This window comes from Alligator sinensis, unplaced genomic scaffold, assembly GCF_000455745.1.
Source record: "Alligator sinensis unplaced genomic scaffold, ASM45574v1 scaffold1885_1, whole genome shotgun sequence".
Taxonomy (NCBI): Eukaryota; Metazoa; Chordata; order Crocodylia; family Alligatoridae; genus Alligator; species Alligator sinensis.
Window position 1 is genome coordinate 269,220 of NW_005843053.1, and position 6,000 is coordinate 275,219.

The window sequence follows — 6,000 nt, forward strand, 5'->3', positions numbered from 1 at the left end:
GATTTCAGTCTTTCCCTTCTTCTCCTGAACCATGTTTGTGTTCAATCCACGTAGCTGCTTTTCTCAATTGTGCAATTATGGCATTCTGGACATTTAGCAAAATTTTCGTAAGTTCCCAGTTATCATACATATTTGCATCTGTAACTTCTTTCTCCCACCTGATTTGGTTCATAATTGTCATCAGCTTTGTGTAATTGCTTTTTTAAGGTGCTACCTACAAATTACTGGATATTGGGTATGTTTGCACATAACAATTACAATTTAAGTTGCATTCATTTGCACTAAAGTAGTAACTGACTTTTAGGTGCATGATCAGGTCCTCTCTTTTCATCAGGACAAGGCTCTCTATACTCAGTATACACAGCAGGGGAGAAGAGGAGGGAAAACCTAGGTTCTGAGGGTGGGGGCAGGAGCAACACTCTTACCCAGGACAGGAACTCCAAGTCCCAGCTTAACTATTGCTACTGGTGCACGTGCTGTGCTCACCCTGGCTGTTGCTCTTAATGCAGTATAGAGAGCCTTGTCCTGATGAAAATAGAGGACCTGATCATACACCTAAAAGTCAGTCTGAGGTGATAACCAACTGTAGTGGGCAACAAGATGACTGGCAATCTTATTTTATTATGAGGAACTTAAGCCTAAAAAACATGCTCTGATACTAAATCATTGTCAGAATTTCTAAGAGTTATCAATAATTTCTTAAGTGTTATAAGAAATTATTGATAACTCAGTTATCACCTCAGACAGCAACCAGTTACCCAATCTTGTGCATCATCTCTTGGGATATTGATCTGTAGGTATTCACGATGACTGAGTGAGTCAATGACTTGCACTCCATTCTCTCTCTACTTTCCTGTTTGGTACCTTCACTCATTTCTTGACCCTTGATTTTAATATTCCAATCTTTCAAATCTTTCTGCTAGGCTTTAGTAATACTAAGTTGATTATTTTTTGCTGATAAGTGAATAACTTGTTCCCTTTATTTGTTACCCAGATTACTACCATTCATGTTTAGATAGCCATAGGATTTTTTTCCTTTTCTGTCCCTCACTTAATTTTATCAGCATCTTTGATAGTTGTAGTAATTGAGTGTGTGTTAGTTTTCCCTTCTTAATCTGGTCCTTTTGCTGTTCATATAATGCCTTTCTTGCTAGTTTAGCTAGCCTAGCCCTTTAGAAGACTGATTTCCCCCCTTTCTCTCCTAACATTTCAGACAAGAATCCTTCTTACTCTGTCTTCTAGTCATTAGTTCCAGGATACTTGAAGACTCAGAGCTGGCTTACAGATGCATACAATTATTCATGTTGAAGTTATTGTACTGTGTACATAGGATCGTCACCGTCATAAGCCAAGACAGCAGAATACCTGTGGGGTATGAAGAGACCCACAAGGGCTTCCTGTTCTCCAGGGCCAGTACTCCTAAGCACTCTCCTGCTTTTGCCCCCCACAAACAGCATGCCAAACTGCTTTCTTTTGTCTGAGCCACTGCTTGGATTTATTCATGTCTCTTATTTTTAGGGAAAGGCAGTGATAATTTACTCTTTCTTCAGTTTCATTTAGTAGCTTAGTGGTATTTTTTGAGCCTCAAAACAAAAATATGTAGACTTCCAAGTTCTTATCTTCATAGGAGATAATTAATAGCACTGGAGACCAGCTCTGCCTGGTTCAATCAATGCCTACTCTGGAAAATTTCTGTTTAATAAGTTGACTGGGATAAAGCCTCATGACTAGAGTGACAGATGATGTGGAAAAGGCTGAAGTACTCGATGACTTTTCCACCTCAGTCTTCACAGGCAAGGTCAGCTCCCAGACTACTGTACCTGGCAGCACAGACTGGGGAGGAGGTGAGCAGCTGACAGTGGTGAAAGAACAGGTTAGAGACTGTTTAGAAAAGCTGGACATGTACAGTTTGATGGGCCAGATGCAATGCACCCAAGGGTGCTGAAAGAATTGGTTGATAGGATTGCAGAGCTGCTGGCCGTTATCTTTGAAAACTTGTGGTGGTTGGGAGAGAACCTAGATGATTAGAAAAGGGGAAATATAATGCCCATCTTTAAGAAAGGAAAGGAGGGAGATCCAGAGACCTACAGACTAGTCAGCCGCACCTCAGTCTTTGGAAAAATCATGGAGCAGGTCATCAAGGAATCCATTTCTAAGCACTTGGACATGACGAGGAACAGTCAGCATGGACTGATTGAGGGCAAGTCATGTCTGAGCAACCTGACTGCCTTCTGTGATGAGATGACTGTCTTAATGTATGTGAGGAGAGCAGTGGATATGGTATACCTTGACTTTAGCAAGGCTTTTGATATGGTCTCCCACAGCATTATTGCAAGCAAGCTAAGGAAGTACGAGTTGGATGAATGGACTGTAAGGTGAATAGAAAGCTGTTTGGATGGTTGGGCTCAAAGGGTATTAAGCAATGGCTCACTGTCTGGCTGGCAATCAGCATCAAGTGGAGTGCCCCAGAGATTAGTCCTGGGGCCAGTTTTGTTCAACATCTTCATCAACAGCCTGGAAGATAGGATGGAGTGCAGCCTCAGCAAGTTTGCAGATGACACCAAGCTGGGCGGGGAGTAGTGCATATAGTGGAGGGTAGGGCTAGGATTTGGAGAGAGCTTGATAAATTGGAGAGTTGGACCAAAAGAAATCCCATGAGGGTCAATAAGGACAAGCCCAAAGTCCTGCACTTGGGATGGAACAGTCCCATGCACCGAGACTGGGAACTGATTAGCTAAGCAGCCGCTCTTCAGAAAAGGACTTGGGGGTTACAGTGGACAACAATAAGCTGAATATGAGCCAACAATGTGCCCTTGTTGCCCTGGGCTGCACTAGTAGGAATGTTTCCAGCAGATTAAGGGAAGTGACTATTCCTCTCTCTTCTGCAATGGTAAAGCCATATCTGGAGTACTGTCCAGTTTTGTCGCCTCCCCCCACCCCGCCCCCAACTGAAAGGATGTAATTGGAGCGAGTCCAGTGAAGGGCAACAAAAATGGTTAGGTGGCTGGGGCACGTGGCTGATGAAGACAGGCTGAGGGAACTGGGCTTTCTTCAGTCTGGAGAAGAGAAGACTGAGGGGGGATTTAAGAGCAACCTCCAACTACCTGAAGGGTGGTTCCAAAGAGCATGGAGCTAGACCAGCGTTTCCCAACTGGTGTGCCATCAGACACGTCCAGGTGTGCCACAGTATTTTGGGCTGGAGCCACACCCCCCACCTGGTGCTGCTGCAGACAGACAGATGGGGAGCGTGGCTCCAGCCCAAAATACTGTCCGGCTGGCTGCACACCCCTCCCCACCGCTTCTGCATCTGGTGTGCTGTGGTGCTTTTTTATTTAGGTAAGTTTGCCATGGGGAAAAAAGGTTGGGAAACGCTGAGCTAGACTGTTCTCAGCGGTGGCAGATGGTAGAACAATGAGTAATGGTTTCAAGTTGCAGCAGTGGAAGTTTAGGCTAGATATTGGGAAAAACTGTCTCACTAGGAGGGTAGTAAAGCACTGGACCAGATTACCCAGAGAGGTGGTGGAATCTCCATCCTTTGAGGTTTTTAAGACCTGGCTAGACAAAGTCTTGGCTGGGATGATCTAGTTGGGGATGGTCCTGCTTTGAGCAGGGGGTTGGACTAGATGATCTCCTGAGGTCCCTTCCAACCGTAATTTTCTGTCATTCTATGAATCAGTATTCAGAAAACCATCATTCTTCAATTACATTTTTAAAGAAAAATATGTAGACTTGTCTTTCCATGAGAACTCCAAAACAGTCCCCAGTTGCTGTGGCTGATGCAGCTGCTGCATTAAGAGCAACAGCCAGGGTGAGCATAGCACATGTGCCAGTAGCAATAGTTAAGCTGGGACTTGGTGTTCCTGTCCTGGGTAAGAGTGTTGCTCCTGCCCCCACCCTCAGAACCTAGGTTTTCCCTCCTCTTCTCCCCTGCTGTCATATCCTGTGCCCCTCTTCCTCCCCCAGTCTTGGAGTCGTGTCTCCACCCCTCCCACCCCCCATATTCTGCAACTCTACTTATTATGTCACTGATAGCAATGGTCTTTCTCCTCCCCAGTCTGCCATGCACCACACACAGGTTGCCTGTGCCATTTGTGGCACCTGTGCTGCAGGTTGGGCACCCCAGGGCTAGAACAAGTGCACAGTAAATAAAAATCTGAGAAAACTGTCGTGTCCAATGCTGCTTTGCCAATTGGCTCATTGTTTCCTTTTTAGAGGAAGGCCAACCTATTTTAATCTTTTTGCTTTTAAGGGTTGGGAATATGGACCAACATACGCAGGGTCCTATCTACTTTATATCCATCAGCAGGAGAATTCAAATGGGAGAAGGTCCCCTAAAAACTGTCCAATTTTGGAATTCCCTTTCATTCAGATTCTTCTAATTGATAATCGCATGTTTGAAGAAAGTCTTCTCAAAATATTAAAGTGCTGAACTGATTTTTCTTAAACTCGGATTGTTAAAATCTGTGAGAGCCTTTAGGCCAATGTCTGAAGTTTCTTATTGCAGCTTTTTTTCACTATTTATAGTGGTTGTGTAGTTCTTTCAATATTGCACAATACCATAGTGGCTGAACTCACTTTTGTCAAAGTTTACCAAAACACCCCTTTGTCTGAGATTTAATTCGAGCCCTGAACAGTTATAAAAAGTTAAAAAATGAATGAAAAGGCATACCTCCTGTGTGTCTCATCTTGTTTAGCGTTCATATGTGGATTCCTGTGACCCAGAATGCATGGCAGGTATTGAGCTGTATGATGGGCTCACTTCCACCCAAAGTCATTGTATCACTTACTGAGCCACAGCAGAGCATAATGGTTACTGGGGGATATAGAATACATTACCTCCCAGAATGGCATAGCCCAGAGCTGCCATGCCAAAACCCCCACAAATTTCCCAGCCTGGTGTTCCCCTCAACAGTTTATACTTCACATCTGCCCCTCAGGTACCCATGATCTTCCTGACTGCCTGCTACATCTGCCAGATTCTTTGTGTATGCATATTGTACCTTGCTACTGTCTAGGGCAGAAAGTATTGACCTTGAATGCAGATAATTAAAAAATGCAAATTTATTTTGTTGTTTTCTATATTTGAACACATGGATAATTTAGTGCAGTGAGCTATAAAAAAAATTGTCAGCTATGGAAACCACATTCTCCAGGTTTTAGTATGGTAATTTATTTGTGTTGTAGATAATGACTTGGTCGTTAAACTGACATCCTAATGTACCTGAGAAGGATTGTCAGCTGAATCAGCATTTTGGCTTGATGACCACTCACAGCCAATCAATGTCAGCCTTAACTGTGATACAGTTATAGATGCCAGGAGCTTAGGAGCTTTTAAAGTAATTTTGCTGTAGAAGTCTACATTGGAATTACTAATGATAGTGGCCTGTTTATCCAGTAGTACGATCTGGTTTTCGCACCTCTTTCTCCACCCCTGAAATGTATTTTAATTCCAACCAAGAAATACCACGACATTTGGAAATGATTATCTTTTGTTGACATCTCAAAAAATGAAAAAGATGTAATAAGTATGGAGTGAATATGGCCATGAACAGGTGTGCATATCAACAGGTAGAAGTTTTTCAAAACTTTTTACCTGTAGAACTCTTTCTGGGAGAGGAAGTATACATTATTCAGCCTGCAGTTGCCCCTTCTCTCCTGTTCTTTGTGTCTTCACCAGACTGGGGTGCAAGGGAAACAGTGGCTACTCCATTTCCTCTCAGTCCTCAAGGGAGTGGAGCAGCAGGGAAAGACTCTGCACGCTTTCCCCAGACTGAGGTCTGGGGGATGGATGGGGAGCAAGCCCTCTTCCTTCTGCTTCTGCTCACCAGCAGCAGAGAGGAGGGAGCAGCAGGGCAAAATCTCCAGCCTATTCCCCAGGCTGGGCATTGCCTGATTTGGGGAAGGGACAGGAGGTGGTGCTGGCTGCTGCTTTCCCCTCCTAGACCAGTTCAGGAACAGAGGGAAGCATCAAGACAAAGCTCTTCCCCCCTCCTTCCCCCC

At 44.1% G+C, this 6,000-nt stretch overlaps 1 protein-coding gene across 6 annotated transcripts in view; it reads left to right on the plus strand.

Moving 5' to 3' along the window:
• SWT1 (SWT1, RNA endoribonuclease homolog) overlaps nt 1–6,000 on the plus strand; it is an 86,265-nt gene that overhangs the window by 57,737 nt on the left and 22,528 nt on the right. The window lies entirely within an intron of this gene.